Genomic DNA, 19,074 nt, shown 5'->3' on the forward strand with positions numbered 1-19,074 from the left:
AACAGTAAGTAAATATGCCCAGAGAGGGAATTTTAGCCATCCAAGGACACAGAAAAACCACAGCCCTGGCCTCAATACTGCATTCCTCATATATCTAACCCATGTTCTTATGCTATAGGATAAACGACATAAATCAAGAGACTCTTGGGATAGATCAGGAATAAGCCTGCGATAAATTCTGTTAAACTGACTTGTCAGTGCCTTGCCTGGAAACTTCAATTCTTTTTGGAAATTAAAAAATATTATTGAATGATGTGGCAATGTGGCAGGAACTGAGAAGGAAATTCTCCCCGGAATTTCTACCTAACTTTCGAGGAGGTTAAATAATCGGAGACAAGTCAGTGTTGCGGAGCTCCGTCGCGTGTTGGATTCAAATGGGATAAAAAGAACTTTCTTTTCTACGTGCCCCACCCCCCCGCCGCCCATTTACAATTTTGCTAACTTACAGACAGTATGCAGCTGCCCACCTCCGTCTTCTTTAGTCGTTGAATTACTAATTGCTGGCACAGGGCACAAAGAAACCACTAAGTAAATATTAGCTGAGCGAACAAAGACTACATGAAATCTCATAAATTTGTTACATATGGTAACTATATATATTTTTTTAGTGTTTTCTATGTGCTAAATGTTTTATACAGACGATCTGACTTACTATCTCACAAGTAGGCTTTACTGTATTTTGCGGATGAACGAGCTAAGCCTGAGCAATGTTCGATAGTCAACCAACACTGATGAAGCACCGACTATGTGCCAGGCACTCATAGCTAGTAAGTAGCTATTTAGGGCTGGCTTTAAATTCTACCCTCTTAACCACAATGCTCTGCTGGTTCTGAACGGAGGGTTCTGGAAGTTGAGCTTACCAGTATCTACGTCTGACTTAGCTTCCAAACGATTCCCGGGAACATCAGCATCAGGCAGACACAGGAAAATAGAGGATTCTTGCTGTATACATTCACATCATCAGCAATAGCATATTTCTGCACAGCCACGCGTGTGCATCTAAAAAGCAACACTGTTCATGGTCTGGCCTATGTTTTTCATTAAACCTAACAAGCATTTTCATTACAACAGGCAGGCCAAGCTTTAGAGCAACGATTTTCCATCTGGCAGCCAGACATTAGGACACATTTTAAGCAACTAACTGGACACACTGCATGGATCCCTTGGGCCAGATTGAAACTGGAAATAGAACAAATGCGATCTGGGAGTCTGGAGGCAGCATTTCTAGGTTGAGAGATAAAGGCCAAAGGAGTTGGGGCTCTTCCCTGCGCTCTGCCTGCTCAGGAAACCAGAGTTGCTGTTAACAGTCACGAGGGTATTATACTGTCCTTGGTCAGGCACCTCAAACTCTTCCCCTGATAGGCTGGGCAGTCGCACCCCCTTATTTTCTTTGGGAAAAGAATTGGACCAGCCTTGGGAATGAACTATAGCAAGAGAATTATTACTGTCTGTCCCCAGGTGGTCATTTGAGTGGGTTTAAATCGGTGGTTCTCAACCATGGGCAATTTTGCCTCCCAAGGGATATTTGACAATGTCTGGAAACGTATTTGATTGACTAAGGTGGGGCTAGAATCTAGTGTTTTGAGGCTAGGAATACTACCACACATCCACACCTCACAGGACAGCCTTCCACAACAGAGAATCACACGGCCCCAGGTGTCAGCGTCATGGTGGGGAAAACCTGGCTCGAATGATAACGATGCTCCTGATAACGACGCCGACGGTCAGATCTCCTACGTGTTCAGCAGTCAACTCAGAGTTACCTCTTTGCCGATTAGTTGTCATGCGCCATCATTTACATCTCACATGAACTCCCAAACTACCTTTATTTTACGGGGGGAGAAAATCCAGACTCTGAGCTGCCAAGGAAGTCCTACAAGGTCACCCACCAAGGATATAGCAAAACAGGGATTTGAACCCAGCTCACCGTGACCCCAGGACTCTTAAGCACTAGACCGTGTGCTGCCTGCTTTTGCTCCTGCTCACAGGTGTGGCTGGGCCACTCCGGTTCCAAAGACCTTCCCCAGGCTCACAACGAAATGAAGACTTCAAGTCCTTGCCGAACGGTTGTCGACCACCGCCCTGGAAACAGCCCTTTCTCCCCTTCGTATCTTTTCCCGGTGGATGATGAGGTAACAACCCTCGGCTCACCACTCTTATGTTGTAACGAGTGCACGGTTGTTCTCAACCCGGGGTGATTTGCGCTCTTAGGGGGCATCTTTGGTTGTCACGACTTGGGGTGGAGGGAAGGAAGACGATGCAGGTGTCTACTGCGTGGAAGCCAGGGACATCGCTGAAGATGTCACACTGCATGAGAAGACCCTCCCACACACAGCAAAAAGATTACCTGGCCCCCAAATATCCTGAGGTTGAGAAACCCTACAGTAGAAGCAAGGTTCCAACTCAGGACTTGGGGAGCGAACCAGATTTTATGCAGCGGGAATTTGTTGTTGATGTTGTTTCTTTTCTTTTCCTTAAAAGAAATTTTTTCTAATGTCTATTTATTTTGCGGGGGGGAGGGGAGAGACAGAGAGAGAGAGAGAGAGAGAGAGAGAGAGAGAGAATCTGAAGCAAGCTCCAGGCTCTGAGCTGTCAGCACAGAGCTCGACGCAGGGCTTGAACTCACAAACTTCGAGATCATGACTGGAGCTGAAGTCTGACACTTAACTGACTGAGCCACCCAGGTGTCCCTGTTGATGTTTCTTTGCCTCTTATCCATTCACTCGGCTTCTGGCAATAGCTTCTGCTCTTGTTCTGGGCTTCCCACTCAGAGCCCACACAATTTTGGGGGGAGCTGGCTAACTCCCTCTCAGCTCCAGGGACGGTATGTCCTAGACTTGCCTCATCAGCTCATCTCATTTCTCTGGAGAATGTGGTTGGTTGAGCTCAATATCAGCACAGCCAGATATCACGAGATGGCACCTGAAAGTCCTGAGAGAGAAGCCAGCTCCTTGAGTCTGGACTTACTCCTGAGAAGACATAAAGCTGTGTCTGCCAGAGGCCACCTGGTCACCGTGAGGGAAGGGACTTCTCAGGAAGGAGCCAACGCAGTAGAAGTGGACCAGAAAAATGCACAGAGAGGAACGAAGCCTTTGCGATACAATCTGAGGTCTTGAAATAGCAACATCTGAAGCCACTTTATCCTGGACCTTTGCTTTACATGAACCAGTAAATTGCCTCATTGGTTAAACCATTTGGGGCTTCATTTCCTGCCTCCTACAACTGGAAGGGGCCCAACTGATACGCCTCACTTTGAGGTAATAAAGCAAGTGACTTTCCCTGGAAAACAAAAATAAAAAGGTATCTGCAAATCCCTTTGCATTCGCTACCAGAGATTTCACAATGCAATATGCAAATCTGGGGAAAATTCTGGAAAGCAGAATTTCCCTGACAAAGGGATATCTAACAGAACAGCCACTGGCTATTCATAACACGAGCAAAAGCTGGCAGTCCTGATTTCTGGAAGTCAGGTACAGAGAGCTATAGGTTTCATCTATCTTGTCAAGAGTCTAGGTGTTCTGGGAGAGCTGTAGCATTTTTGACGCCTGTTATAATGACATCCATGATGCAGATGTATATGTCAGGGTCTCAGCTGACTCGAGAAAAAAGTGAGCACAGCGCTGTGGGAAGAAAGGCCCACGAATCGACTCTTAGGTCAATTTGGAAACTGCGCTGGGCATCACTTAAAGGGAGAAACATTCTAACTTGCCCCAAGCCTGGTACCCACGCGTTAGACTTTGTCGTAGGTGCAGAATCTAGCAGGCGTTGCTCAAGGGCTATCATGACAATGATTCCACGGTGTGGCCCACGTTCCAGAAGGGGCAAGCGAGATGTTTTTTTTTTTTTGGGGGGGGTCCCTGAGCAAATAGTTTACAAGTTGTAATAGGACATGGTTTTGAATGAGAATAGAAATTAAAATCCAGCATGTGAAACCCGGGATTTAGTGAGTTTTATTACTGAGTACTGGGGTCAGGAAATGTTTTCTGCAAAGGGGTAGACAGCAAATATTTTCAGAATGTGGATTAGACAGTGTCGACTAAACTACGCAACTCTGCCATTGTTGCATGGAAGCATCCAGAGACAATACAGTAACAGATGGGCGTGGCTGCGTCCCAACAAAATTTATGTACGAGAACAAGCGAAGGGCCAAATGCGGTTGGAGGGCTACACATCTGTCAATCCCTGGCTTCATAGGAAACTAAGGTAAAAAGAAAAGGAGTTTAACATTTTTTAATAGAATACAAGTGGTACAGTAAAAATACGAGGCTGAAAATATACAATATCTGGCTCTCCGTGGCAAAAGTTTGCCAAGCCTTGGTCAAGCCCTATTCACACACGAAGTTTTTTTCTTGCCAGTAGAATGTCTAAAATGAACACAATATAATTAAGACAGTTTATCATCAGTTGCACCGTCCTAGGATGTCATTTTTACCACTGTTTCTCAGATCCTTTTCCCATTCTGTCCTCATGCAGTATTTTATCTCTACCTAGGGCTTAAAAATAAGTTTTTAAAAAATACAGCAATCTACAAATTATAGCTGGGAGAGAAATGTTCCCAAGAAGTGTTTCAAAAGGAACTAATGACATAGCATGTGATAGTCAAACATCATGCAAGGGAATAGAATCTCCTTTTTCCCAGGGCTAACATTTATCCCCCAGGTAATACCTTGTTTGTTAGGCTGTCTCGAGGGAGAAATAGACTAGCAACCCACACACGTTCTTTGTCAAACAGATCAGAATCAACAACACAAGACTGAAGGTGACTCGTGTAATGCCCTCTGGTAAGCAGGGCTATGGTAGACAGTAAATCTTGGCTTTGAATTCTGGTGGAAGCTTCAGCTGACGCTGGACTCAGTTTACATATCAACAAAATGGATGTAACAATATGGAACGGTAACAAGGTTGCTTCCAATTCTACTAAGGTCTTTCTGTATGGAATTAGAATTGACGTCAAGAGGCCCTCCCCTGGTGAACCAACAGACACACTGTTTTTTTTTTAACATAGTCTCTGAATATCAGAGCTGTACTATAATGAATTGCTGTATCCACATGAGGTGGAAATGTTGTGTTTGTCTCAACCGTGTCTCATTTCCTCCTGGGTATTTGTGGTTTTTCAAAAATCCAACTTAAGGGCACGGAAGGATCTTCCAACGAGTGTGATTGCTTTGCACCTAAAGTATAATCATATCGCAAAATTTAATAAGAAAAAGCAGCATATAAATGGATGATTGAAGTAGCAGGTAAATTTCAAATATGACCTAAACCACCAGTGAGCAAAGCGACTTGAATCTATGGCTCCGTTCTCAGCTTGACAGGCATTCCACATGAGATGAAAAACTGGGAGGGAATACAAACTGGAGAGAAATGCCCAGTGACCACAGAATTCCTTCCAGGGGACCATGTCCCGCAGACCTCAGGACTCCCAGTTTTGCCATCATATGAGTACCTCCCAGACTGGTGTTTTTCCTTTAAATAAACTCACTTCTTAAATAAATGTATTTGAACAGCAGATTTTATGTCAGAAGTGCCAGTGACAATCTAGTGATAATAGCTGCACAATTGCTGGTTTGATCTGGCCCTCGTTTTACATGAATATTACACATTAAATACATGACAATGAAATTGTTAACGAAGTTTACCTGTGTACCATTAGAAAAAAAAAAAAAGTGCCACCGTGTACTATCAGGGATTCGCATGTCTTCCGAAAAACTCTACAGAAATATAAAAATTCACGCGTGTAAACATTTTATTTGCTATGGTAAGCAATTTATTTGAATTAAATATTAAATGGCGTCGAGGGTGTATGTGTGTTTTGTTATATGAAAACATGACATGCTTCAGACAAACCAGCAAACAAAAAAGTGGAGTTAAGCTACAGAAGGGGCCCACACCGCGTGGCGCTTGAGGAGCATGCAAACACAGCATTAGTGACTTATTTCCTCAAACTACAGGCTCGACAAAGCCTTTGTTTATTCTGCAAATCCAAGGCAAAATTATTGCCGCAAGTTATCTTAAGGTGCTGAGGAAGCCACCCAAAGTGCACCTGTGTTTGTGGGCCTGGGGTCCCCGGAGAGCACCGATTCGAGTAATCCTGTCAGGTAGACTAGTGGTGTTCCTCAGCCTTAAAGAGGTGTTCTCCGGGGCACCTGGGTGGCTCAGTCGCTTAAGCGTCCAACTTCGGCTCAGGTCAGGATCTTGTGGGTCATGAGTTCGAGCCCCGCGTCGGGCTCTGTGCTGACGGCTCAGAGCCTGGAGCCTGCTTCGGATTCTGTGTCTCCCTCTCTCTCTGCCCCTCCCCTGCTTGGGCTCTGTCTCTCTCTCTCTCACTCTAAACAATGAACATTAAGAAAAAAAAGAGGGGTTCTCCATGCCAACCCAGGGCAAGGCTCACAACTGCACCCTACTACTTAAAATCCTTAAATTGGAAGGGACTTTTTATTCTGTATCTTGGCCTTCAAATAACTGAGCACCTGTCCCTCCTCCCTCTTCCCCACCTCCATCTACCCCATTCACTAACCCCAGACAAAATGGCCTACTCCACACCCCTACACCTTCCTCAGCAGCACCTGGACACTTGCTGTTTCCACTGACCAGAAGGTTCCTTCCTTGTCTTCATCTGGACAGCTCCCTCTCACTCTTTGGGACTCGTCTAGAATATCACCTCATCAGAGACTTCTCAGATGGCCCTCCATCCTATGATCTGGCTATATCTTTATAGCTGTCATCCCTGCTGAAAATCATATTTATTTGCTTACATGGTTAATGTCAGTTTCCCCAACTGGGCCGTGGGTCCCTCAAGGGCAAAGTTTTCCTAGTCAGTTAACACAGGCACATTCCACTCCCACGTGCTTCAAGGACATTTTTCTTTTTAATATATACATATATATTTTTTTTTTTTCAGTTCATACATAATAGAATGACATTTATAGATCTGCAGTTTGCTACATAACGTAACTAAGAGAATGTAGTGGTGCCTCTATTCGGTGGTTTCTGTGTGCGTGTGTTTTCTCAGGTGAAATGGATCTGTATATAGACAGCCTTTTCATTTCACCCTTCAGTATAATTTATGTACGTTTTTATGACTTCCTTACTCGTATAAATGTTTTGTATCTGAAAAAGTTATCTGGGCATTACATAGAAGACTTGCTTAAGCTTATAAAGTTGAAGCATAATCATTGAATTTTAGGAAGATTAATGGTTAAGCTTCTACAAAATACTACGTTTGAGCAAACTTCATATTGGCCAGCAGAAGGATGTGTTCTGTGAATGCCATCGCTTCGAACTGACAGTTAATGTTTAACATTCCCAAATTGTGTTTTAAGTGTTTGATGCAATTTGTAAAAAAATGTTCACTTTCAATGTTGTTTAAATTTAATATACAGTTTATACTTAAAATGTAAAAAAAAAAAAAAAAAATGTATCTACAGTGCCAAGCATAGTGCCTGGCATGGGACAGATGTTCCAGAAAGACTTTCTGAATAAATGAATGGATTTTAGGAAGCCTGGCTTTGCAGGCCATGGAAAAATCCAGATTTGTCACTTTCTATCATGGAACAAAATGTATATTCTCTTCTGCCTGGAAGTTGAAAGAATTCTGTTAACCAAAAGAAAAAAAAAAATCCCATTTCTATACCTGTCACTGCTGGGTTAAACAACCTCACTTCATTTTTTTTTTTTTTTTTTTTTTTTTTTTTTTTTTTTTTTGCCTCTGTGTGGGCTTTGCTTGGGCCCCACAGATATGCCACGTATGTTTTATGAGCTAACATTTATTTTAGACACTTTGGCCCATTGGACATGATCTCATAAGCCCAAACTCTCAGCTGACACGCTGTTGAACATAATGGGGAGATTTAAAAAAGTATCGCGGAGGAGAAGGGTGGATTGCAGAGCGCCAGGGGCAACAGGGAGGAGATTGAGATGAGCCTCAGCTTCACACTGCTCTCCCTGTGGCTCGATGTGCAGTCTAGGTGCACCCCTCCCTTCTCAGGCGAAGAACCACCTAATTGCTATCCTTGGAACCCAGTGTCCCAATAAAGCCGGAAGCCGGAAGCCGAACGGCAATATTCCACAAACAGAGCTGGAAACTCTCATCTAGGTGAGTGGCAGTGGGGGTGCAGATCGGGGCGGGGGGGGGGGGGGGTGTCTCTGAGTTGCTGTGTGGTATTCTGGATGGAATCCACAGGTTTTGGAAATTCCAGAACACTCTCTTCCTTAGACAGGGTCTTCGATGAATTATGGAGGCTAAGTTGTTGCTGGGCATAAATCAGACATTGAAAAAATGCCATACCTCAATCCATAGTGGAATTCACACAGGAGAGAGGGAACGTTTTAAAGATTTCTGAAAGCCATAAAATCTCCATTTAGATAGAAATCTTAAAAAAACACAAAACGTATCTAGTTATTCATTTGCACTTTGGGGACAAAGCTGTCAATTCCGCAGAACAAAGGGACCTGTGCACCTGTGGACGGAAGGGTTAAAGTTGGAATCCTCATTCAACTCAAATCAAACATTCACTCAATGCCAATATTTTGCGGGCATTCTAAGGGACAGAAACAAACAGGACCTCAGGACCTTGGAATTCTTCCTTCACTGGGCTCAAGAAAATTAGTCATTGCAATTTCCTGCTGTGATGATTTCCTTAATGCCTGTCATGGCCCGTAGACTGTAAGTTCCATGAGGGCAGAAATATATCTGTCCTGTTCACTTTCAAATTCCCAGAGTCGAACCCAGTGCGCAGCACGTAGTATGTTCCTAAATAAAAACTTGGAGTGAGTTGAAATGAGTCCCAGTACCTGCCCTTAAGCAGCTCACTGTCCAGTAGGAAACAGATAATAACATAAAGGCATTGTAGCAATAGGTGATGCAGGTTAGGGCAGCACTATGCACAGGCAAAAGATGAGGAAACTCGATACAGCTGGACAAGACGGGGTCATGGAGTGCTTCCAAGAGGTGATGAAGTCTAAGTAAATTTTGAAGGTAATGCCAGACAGAACAGCTGGGGAAAAGGCCCCGAGGAGAGACGTATTTTGTTCTTCTTCCTGGAGCCTTAGTCCAAAAATTACTGAAGTGGCCTATTATCAAAATGGCAGGTACAAAGTCTTTGGCCAAGCTAAATGCCAAAGGGATTTACCTATCCTCAGGTAAACCTACCAGCAGAGATGGGGTCTGCAGCCAATATGACAATGTATTATAGCCACTTAGATCCCCGTCAATCATCGATTGAATAGACCTACTACTTTTTTCTCCAAAAAAGAGGCCAGAAGAAGCCATTCAAATACATGTAAGAGAACAAAAAAGACAAAGTCCCTTCCAAAAGCTCTATTGAGAGCTATGAGTCCTTGCAAGTCCCAGTTCCGGAACTCTCTTTTATAAGAGACACAAGTGAGAAGGATGTTATGAATTAGGCCGTACACTAGGCAAAACGGGAGGGGTACCCAAGATGTAATTAAAACTTCCATGTACAGTCTTTAAAAACCGTGCCCACAGCTAGAGACTGAGGTTCTTGCATCAAGAGTGTGAGTTATAGGGGCGCCTGGGTGGCTCAGTCCGACTTCAGCTCAGGTCACGATCTCAGGGTTCATGAGTTCGAGCCCCGCGTCGGGCTCTGTGCTGACAGCTCAGAGCCTGGAGCCAGCTTCAGATTCTGTGTCTCCCTCTCTTTCTGCCCCTCTCTTGTTCGTGCTCTCTCTCATTCATAAATACACATTAAAAAGAAAAAGAGTGTTAGTTCTAGCAAGCCAGATATCAGAACTAAGCAACAGTATCTGGGGGTAAGGATCCAAGATGTACAAATCACAAATGGCCGCGGAGATCCCTAAGGGTGTGTGGTAACCAACTTCGCAAGTAATTATCTGTCTTCGGAAAACTGTATACTCAGGCAGGACAGGTACAGGTTTGGCCTTGCGAGCCGAAGATTCTCTTGGAAATATCTCTTAGAGTAGCCATCGGTTGCCTCGGAAGAGCTGCCGATCCTGTCCGAAAGAATTTCCCTTTCCCATGGAGCTCAAAATTTCTCTCCACCAAGCTGTTTCTCAGAAAAGAACGTGAGCCTTAGCCCACATGGGGAAGTCGATCTTACGAATCCTTTCCCACTAGATACCCACGTGGATTGCTTCCTCACTTCCTTTGCGGCCTGCTCATAGGCCCCTTTCTTAGCGGAGCCTTCCCTGACCGTCCTATCTCACACCGACCCTCCACCCTGACCCCTGACTCTTCTTCTACTCTCTCCTTTGTTTTCTCTTTAGCATTTACCACCGAACACACTATGTATCTGTTTCTCTTTATTTTCTTCCTGCTACACTTGAAGTAAACATTCTTAGGCAGAAATATTTGATTGTTTGATCGTTATTATCCCCAGGTCCTGAGAGAAGTACTGGCATAAAGTAAGTACTAAATACGGGCAGCCCTGGCTTTGTATGGCATCTCAGTGACCCTGGGCCTGGGCCAAGTGAAAACATGGTACCAGCACCCACGAGTTTCAGTTAACATGCAAAGCAGGGGCACCCGTGTGGCTCAGTCGGTTAAGCGTCCGACTTTGGCTCAGATCGTGATCTCGAGGTCCGTGAGTTCGAGCCCCACGTTGGGCTCTATGCCGACAGCTCAGAGCCTGGAGCCTGCTTCAGATTCTGTGTCTCCCTTTCTCTCTGCCCCTTCCTCCACTCACACCCTGTCTCTCTCTGCCTCTCTCTCTCTCTCTCTCTCTCTCTCTCTCTCTGCCAAAAGAAAGAAATAATATTAGGGGCACCTGGGTGGCTCAGTTGGTTAAGCATCCAACTTCAGCTCAGGTCATGATCTCACGGTTGGTGGGTTCGAGCCCCACATTGGGCTCTGTGCTGACGATGGCTCAGAGCCTGAGGCCTGCTTCAGATTCTATGTCTCCCTCTCTCTCTGCCCCTCCCCCGCTCATGCTCTGTTTCTCTCTGTCTCAAAAATAAACATTAAAAAATTTTTTAAATAACATTAAAAAACCATGCAGCAAGTTGACTATAAAGAACTAGATGGATGGAACTGTTCCATACTCCTACGTGATGGGCTGGGCAGTTATTTCCTCTATAATACATTGTTCCCGACGGGAAATTCCTCCAACAATCACTTACAGAGGACCGATAATGGACATATTTTGGGAAAATCTATTCAGGCCATCTTTCCATCCTTCTTTTGCTCAAAATTGCTCATCTATAAGCAGAATATGCCCCATAAGCAAACAGGAACACATTTAGTCAACAAATTTGTTATGTGTTCTCTGTACAAACAATAGCACCATTCGGTTTTTAGCTAATGACATATTCTTAGGCTGCATCTCAACAAAACTAATGCAAAATTGTGAACATCTCAGTGGAAGAGAAAAAGTAACACACTAAGTCCACTTTAATGTCCAAATTGCTGTAAACACTCTTAATACGATATAATTCTAGCACAAAAGTAATTGGAAGATTTCTCCGTAATTCATCATAAAACAATTTACCCAATATATAAACCCTTGTTCATAATTCCAGGGCCTGGAATTAACCAGAATTGCTGAAATGAATATCTTTAGGGTAATTGCTATGTATCCCACCATTCTTTGCTTTTCCCGGATTATAAGATTTTCATGGTTATGGACGTGATATTATCACTTGTGATCAATTTGATTAATGTTTATTCTGTGAGAGGCACTATGAAAAACATCCTAACCCATATTATCTTCTTTATTTTTTATAATATTTTATTGCTTTTTTAAATCAGAGAAGTCTAAAAAACAAAATAATATAAAGAGAGCTTACAATTTCACCTGAGATAAATCAGAAGGCATTAAAAAACAGAAGTAGGTAAAAAAGACAATAAATGCTTACAGTTAAAAACTTCACGTAGAAAGGTAAGACAAGTTGGAGAAAAAAATACATCCAAGCAACAGTATTCCTTCTTCACGAAGGCAATCACTGCTACCTGGAGGTTCCTATGATTCCCTTCTAGCAATAACAAGAAACAAAATTCCACAAGGCCTCTGATTTGAGTCTTTATAACAATCTTTTTAAAAATTTTTTAATGTTCATTTATTTTTGAGAGAGAGAGACAGAGTGTCAGCAGGGGAGGGGCAGAGAGAGAGAGGGAGACACAGAATCTGAAGCAGGCTCCAGGCTCTGAGCTGTCAGCACAAAGCCCGACACGGGACTCGAACCTACGAACCGCGAGATCATGATCTGAGCCCAAGTTGGACGGCCAACCAACTGAGCCACCAAGGCACCCTGAGTCTTTCCAACAATCTTATCAAGCAAGTACTACAGTTATGTCCAATTTAAATAGGAGGAAACTGACCCTTCAAGCTGTTAAGTAACTTGCCCAATGCCTCACAGCTGGTAAAAATGATAAAAACCGGATTTGAACCTGGTCTTCCCACTTGGAAACTTGTTTGTTCTTTTCATCAGGTTACCTTATTACATCCGAGAGTCATCTCTTGGCTTTGTGACATGGGCAGCAATGAAAGGAAAGTGGATATGTTGGCTAAGCGACACTAACCTTCGTCAGAGAGTTCAAACGAATACTAATATGAGGTTTCAAAATAACTTTTTGCAGTAATATTAATTTGGAGATTACTTCCAAGCCCCCATAACATGTGCTAGGTATACCAGTGATGTCTTACTTGCCTAGGGAAGGTAATATTTTGGTGCTACTTAAGTAAAATTAAGTTGATATACATATGTAGGGACAGGCTCACAAATGCTAAGTCAGCATATTCAATCCAACAGACTCCTCACTGTAAATGCAAACACAGTAAAGAATTCAGCTGATTAACTATATAGAAATTTGGACTTAGACGGGAAACCTGTTTGATATGCTCATTTTACAGATCTAAGGATAAGGCGCCCACCGTGGTCATTTTGCTGGCCAGTGGGAAGAGCGGGAAGAATGTTCTGGCCTCTGAAACCCCTTCGCTGAGTTTTTGCTGAGTTACCACCCCTAAGTGTCAGGTCTCTGGCCTGGGCTCAATCTAATCGAGCACACCCCGTTTCTAATATTTCTATCCGAGAAGAATTTGAAGTTTAGTGAAACTATCCAATACAACATTTAACAAGATTTGGCGTGGACAATTTCTTAGGAATTATTGCCTTAAGTACCCGGCAGTTTCGCATAATGGGCTTCGTGATTTTATAGACGAAAGCACAGGTTTTTCAACCCCGTGTAAAATCAACTCTCACCAAATAGATTCTTTCACATTTAGGTAGCTCCTGGTTTCCGACTTTGTTCCGTGTAACTCTTTGGGACTGCCATTTTGGGGAAAGGCCATCTAGGCGCATACGACCAGGAGACAACCTTGAAGAGGTTTAAAAAATTAGTCCAGCTAACACAATGTTTTCCAAAAATAATGTACTTCTGCTAAAAATGTAAAATTAACATCAAATGAAGATCTCTTAAGAAGCTCTAAAATTGAAATGACTATGTTAGTGGCTTATAGTAGGTACTTGATGCAATCAGTGTGTTCTACACAGGTAATTACTTTTACTACTAATGGTGTCTCCCACTCAGTGAGAAAGATAAGAGGTTCCAACTCTACTTAATCACGAGGCTTCTTCGTTATTGCCCCACCACCTACTGGGTAAAACAATTCCCTTGCTCTATTCAGCGACTCTCACAAATGAGAAAAATTTATGAAAGTGTGAGCAGAATGGGACATATTTAGTATGTGAAAGGAGATTACCTACTTGATTTAAAACATAAATAAATGATTCAGATACTCATGTGGATCATCTTGAGTTAAGGTCTTTCTGGAAAAGTTTTATTTTCTTAACGTTGAAGGTGGTTTGCAACCATTGTCCAGTTCCGCGTGCCTGGAGACTAGACGGAGGCGTTGAAAGTGGCAGGAGGGTGGGGGATAGAATTACATGAACATGGCGTCAGGGATGGGTGACCTTGGGTACGTGACCATCTTCTCCGAGCTTATTTTCTCATTCATGTCATAAGGAATAAGAGCAATAGTATTGGTTGAGTTCTTATTTAATTTTTTTTTTAATCTTTATTTATTTTTGAGAGAGAGAGTGTGAGAAGGGGAGGAGTAGAGAGAGGGGGAGACACAGACTCTGAAGCAGGCTCCAGGCCCTGAGCTATCAGCCCAGAGCCCGACGCGGGGCTGGAACTCACGAACTGTGAGATCATGACCTGAGCTGAAGTCAGATGCTCAACCGACGGAGCCACCCAGGCACCCTGTTGAGTTCTTATTTAAAGTCTGTGCTGCTGTAAGGCATCTCTGTGTTCCTGAAAGCCACCATGATAATCCACATTGCACAATAAAAACCCCAGAGCTTACAGGAAAAATGGACTCAGGAACACAATGTCTATGTCAATGACAAATAAAGACAGGGACCTAATAAAAACAGTAGCATGCTTTTATACACGTTAAATGGTTAAAATAGAGAAGTACGATACTAAATATGGCACTTTGCCTTGAAAAAGATTTACGGAAGCAGATGCCAGGAGGGTTCTGTGTGTCCCTGTGACATGGGAGGAGGAAGGTTATCTGAAATCCAGGAGAGTTGAAACACCGGATATGGGTGGGCTTGGCTTGTAGCATACCTGGAGAACTGAGAGAGCGGGTAGGTGTTTGAGATATGTGTGTGTTCACCTTCTGTGTATTTCTCCGTGGCTCAGTTCAGCTGGGTGCAGTTTTCTGTGTCTGCCTAGTCTTTCCCACAGGTAAAACCAAACACAGGCAAATGCAAAATCCACACTATGCTCACAATAGATCAGTCGTGTTGGAAGAGATTCCTGTTTTCAAAAGAAGCATTATAATAGAACAGACTCTATTACAAGGATTACATTAGCTAGCGGTGGTAAAAACATAGCAGGTACTCAAGAAGGGTCATCGTCCCTTGATCCGCACGGCCACCTCCATGAAACCAGGGTCAGATTCAATCCCAAACTCACAGGGGTGGGATTTCAGGAGGTTGCCAATCTTTTCGCCGCTCCAGATCAGCAGAAAGGACACGCCTCTGAAAGGCTCTCCTACAATGTTAGTAGATGATTTGATGCATTTGTTAAGTGTTTTTACATTGTACCTTTGTCCTTGCCTACAACAACATCATTTCCTGTAAGGAGTTGAAGAACAAAGTCAGGAAACACCATCCTTTTCCTTAAGTAGAAGTTGAAAACTACTCTGTAACAAGAATATAGCTGCCCTTTGGTGGGGGGTTGGGGGTGGCCATTGGTGTTTGTATTCACAATGTTTGATTAGCCCTGGGGAAGGGCAGACTGATTATCCCCAGAGCTAGCTAGCTATGTATGTATGTATGTATGTATGTATGTATTGATTGATTGTAAGTAATATCTACTCCCAATGTGAGGCTTGAGTTCATGACCACCAAGATGAAGAATTGCATGTTCTACCCACTGAACTAGCCAGCCGTCTCCACGCCCCTAGAGCCTTTTAGTAAGTGTAATAGGTAACACCTACACAAGGCTCACTGTGTGTCTGCACCATAAGAGCTCTGGATATAGTAACTCGTTTTAGATTCACTGTGCAATTGTTTTTCAAGTCTTGACGCTTCTTATCCAAGTAGGTAAACCAGTCGGTTAAGCGTCCAACTTCCGCTCAGGTCATGATCGCGCAGTTTGTGGGATCGAGCCCCCCATCGGACTCCCTGCTGTCAGCACGGAGCCCACTTCAGATCCTCTGTCCTCCCCTCTCTCTGCCCCTCCCCCGCTGGTTCTCTCTCTCCAAATAAATAAATAAACTCAAAAAAAATGTGGGTAAACTGAACACGTTTGGAAATGTGGTCAGATTTCCAGCTAACTAGGCAGTAAGTTCTCTCTGGGCAGCAACGAGGGGCTGCAACTGGAGGAGACTTTGTAACCTAATGCTCGACCTGGGCTTTGGAATCAGACCAGGCCCACTTAGAGCTGTATGTTCTCAGACCCTTGATTCAACCTCGGAGGTCCTCTGTTTCCTCTTCTCCAAGAAGGGGTTAATGAAATTATCTCTTGGTGCTGTTGTAAGAACTCCATGAGATATTGGGTATGGGGGGGGCGGGGCCAGTGTGGGACAGGGCACAGAATCAATGCCCTCTAAGTGGCCATTTTGATTTACGTAATTATTAGCAGTTTATTGCCAGTATGGGCCCCGTTGATATTCACGCTGTCAGGCATGCTGGCGTGCCACCCAGCTGTTAGCAGCAGTTCCTGGCACAGGCCAAACTTGGCATCTGAAGACTTTGGAGACTTTGCATCCCTGATTGTTCCTTTCTGTGTCCCCCGTCCACAGGACTGTTCTGTCCCTGCAGCATTCAGACGACTTACACATTAGCCACTTCCGGCTGGACATCATGTGAGCTGTCCACACTGTTGTCTCGATCTCTCACCCCCCGTTTATTTATAGACCCGCCCAATCTGGCTTTTCCTCCCAAAGGTCTACTGCGAATGCTCTTGCTAAGTTCACCCAGGAGCTCCACGTGCTCAAGTCCAGCGGGCACTTTTTCAGCTTGTACCTAGACTCACCTCTTCCCTCTTGAAACACTCTCTTGTCTTCGCCTCCTCTCTCGAAAATCTCCCCGTCCTGATTTTCTTGCAATCTCTCTGAAAGCTTATTCCGTGTCTTTTTGTGGATTCTTTCTCCTTTATAACTTTAAATATTATATTAAATGTAACTTCTTCAGGGCTTGGTTTGTTTTTTTTTTTTCCTTTTATAATCTCTATTTATACTCCCTTGCTGTGGTGGCATTCATTATATCCCATTTGCTAGGACTTTCACGTTGGTACGTACAAGGGTTAAGCTGGAGTCTAGATGAGCACCTAATGGCATATTTCATACCTCTTGCACAGCTCAGAATTATCTCACACTTGACAGTCCCCTTCTATCATTCCCAATCTCCCTTGAGGTTAAATGGATACCCAAGTTCTATTGATTTTACACCCCAAATGTATCTCAACCCACTCATTTCTCTGTATCTCCATTGCCATGAGTCTACATTATCATTTCCTCCCCACCTTCCTGCTGCAGTGGCCTCCTCGCTGGCATTTTGACATTCAGCCATATTCTACTCCCATGTATCCAGGATGATGCAGCCAGAGCAATAATTTCTAAAGATAATTTGTTTCTATAATCCCCTGATTAAAAACCCATCACTTCCCACTTCTCAGAGACCACCATAATATTAACATGGCTACGAAATCCTGAATATGATAGAGTCTCTAATCCACGTTTGCTTTGTACCATTTCATTTCTTTTCATTCACTCACTCACTCATTCATTCATTCAAGAAATATTTAATGAGTACCTATTATGTGTCAACATGTTATAATTCCTCAGACTTGGGAAATTTCTTCCAATGAACAAGTATTACTTGAAATTTTCACTTAAAAAAATTCCTAGGTATTCATTCAAAGGAATAGATAGGGCAGAAATGAAATGCTAAAATCCACATTGTGGAGCAATCTCCCTAATAGCAAAACTCTTTCCTCCCATGTTTTTAGATCTGTGGGGGTTTAGATCTTAGGTTTATACAATTGTCCCTTGGTAAGCATGAGCACACAGATTTTGTAGTGTAAACTTGGATTGGTAATTGATATAAGCCCTCCTCACTTCCCTCTTTCTCCCTTCTGACGTCTCCACTCTGAAACAGTCATGTAAACTCTGTGCCGACGCATTGAGTAAGTTGAAATTCCAAACATCTAAGAGGTCCGGGGTTGGGTAACAGACACTTACCCACATTGCACACGAGACACATTTCAATTTTCTGCTGCAGTACTCAGAGGAGATTAGAGTGTGTGCAAATCTGAGAAATTTCAGAAAAGACAGGGAGAGTGAACAGCTAATTTCCATTGCATCTTTGCGAGTGAATATCAGGAAATTTGTTATTAATTTTGTCCAAGGTGATGTAATCCAAACATTAGTCACTAACCTCCTTTTCAGAGATAACAAATGATCCAGTAATTGCCATGCTTACTGGCTTCTTGTCAGGCTTTGTTTTTCTCTGACCTTTATGCAGCATATAATGCGCCCACTGCCCCTTCTTGGTGACTCATCTTGGCTCCCATGTGCCTATAATCCTCCTGAGTCTTCCTCCCCTTCTGACTGGCTTTTCCATCTCTGGATCCTCCCAAGTCAGTCCTCAGTGTGGACAGGTCCGAGGGCTCTGGCCTTGTCTATCTTTCTCCAGTTCCTTTTTCTCAGAGGACTGGCTCACTCTCGCCGCTTCAAGCGTCTAGAGGAGCCCATGGCATTGTCCTCATCTCCGATCTTCCTGCCAAGCTCGCGGTCCCACATTGGCACTTCCCTAGGGACTACTCCCACTTGGTCACATTATTCCTGTCCCCTCGCCTGCCTTCCCATCGAAATATACCTCTCTATTCACCTCTGAGCCCCCGGTCTCTTAGGAATGCCAGTATTCTCCCTGATACAAATCATCAAAACTCAGAAACGGCACAGAGGGTTCTGTTTATTATCCCTTCTTTCATCAGTTCCATTGCTCTCAGAATTAAGTCCCAAATAGGTTCTGTGTCTGCACGCCCCTTTCATAACGTGACCCCTTCCAACCTTTCAGGATCTGCAACCACACAGACTTCTTTCCGTCCATCAAATGTGCTAACCTTTTCCTGACTCCATGTCCTTGGCAAGTGCGATCTCTGTGTCTAAAATGTTCCTCTCCGTGGCCTGCTTCATCCGGGTCTCCCCCACCCCCACCCCCAACCTAATCGCTTTAATAACATTTGTCTCAAGAAGCTTCATTTTCCCATCTGCCACTAGCTTGGCATCCGGCACATTCTTTCCCAGTCTCATCACACCATGTACAACTGAGCTGTGCAGTCCGATGTTGCTTTTTCCCCGCTGGACTGTGAGCTCCATGAAGTCAAGGACTTGTTCATCTCCATATACCCAGGGCCTGGCACATGCACGTGCATTCAGTAAGTCAAATACAAGGATGAATTAATGAGACCCAACTTGGGCCCGCTCTATTAGCAGCCATACGCAGTTAGCCAGCAAGCCCTGCACTCTTCCAGGTTCAGATCACTCTGTCCTTGCCTCCTGTCCCCGCCACCTTTCCTCCTTGCCTCCTGTCCCCGCCACCTTTCCTCCTTGCCTCCTGTCCCCGCCACCTTTCCTCCTT

At 43.9% G+C, this 19,074-nt stretch overlaps 1 protein-coding gene and 1 long non-coding RNA gene across 3 annotated transcripts in view; both read right to left on the bottom strand.

The window, feature by feature from the left end:
* The window catches only part of TSHZ2 (teashirt zinc finger homeobox 2), a 451,987-nt gene that overhangs the window by 334,401 nt on the left and 98,512 nt on the right, over positions 1 to 19,074 (bottom strand). The window lies entirely within an intron of this gene.
* On the bottom strand, positions 278 to 15,973 carry LOC125936046 (uncharacterized). The gene is made up of 2 exons (XR_007461911.1): positions 15,838 to 15,973; positions 278 to 15,782 (listed from the first exon to the last, which is right to left on the bottom strand). It is a non-coding gene; the product is annotated as an uncharacterized LOC125936046 (long non-coding RNA).

Source organism: Panthera uncia (assembly GCF_023721935.1).
Source record: "Panthera uncia isolate 11264 chromosome A3 unlocalized genomic scaffold, Puncia_PCG_1.0 HiC_scaffold_11, whole genome shotgun sequence".
Classification (NCBI taxonomy): Eukaryota; Metazoa; Chordata; class Mammalia; order Carnivora; family Felidae; genus Panthera; species Panthera uncia.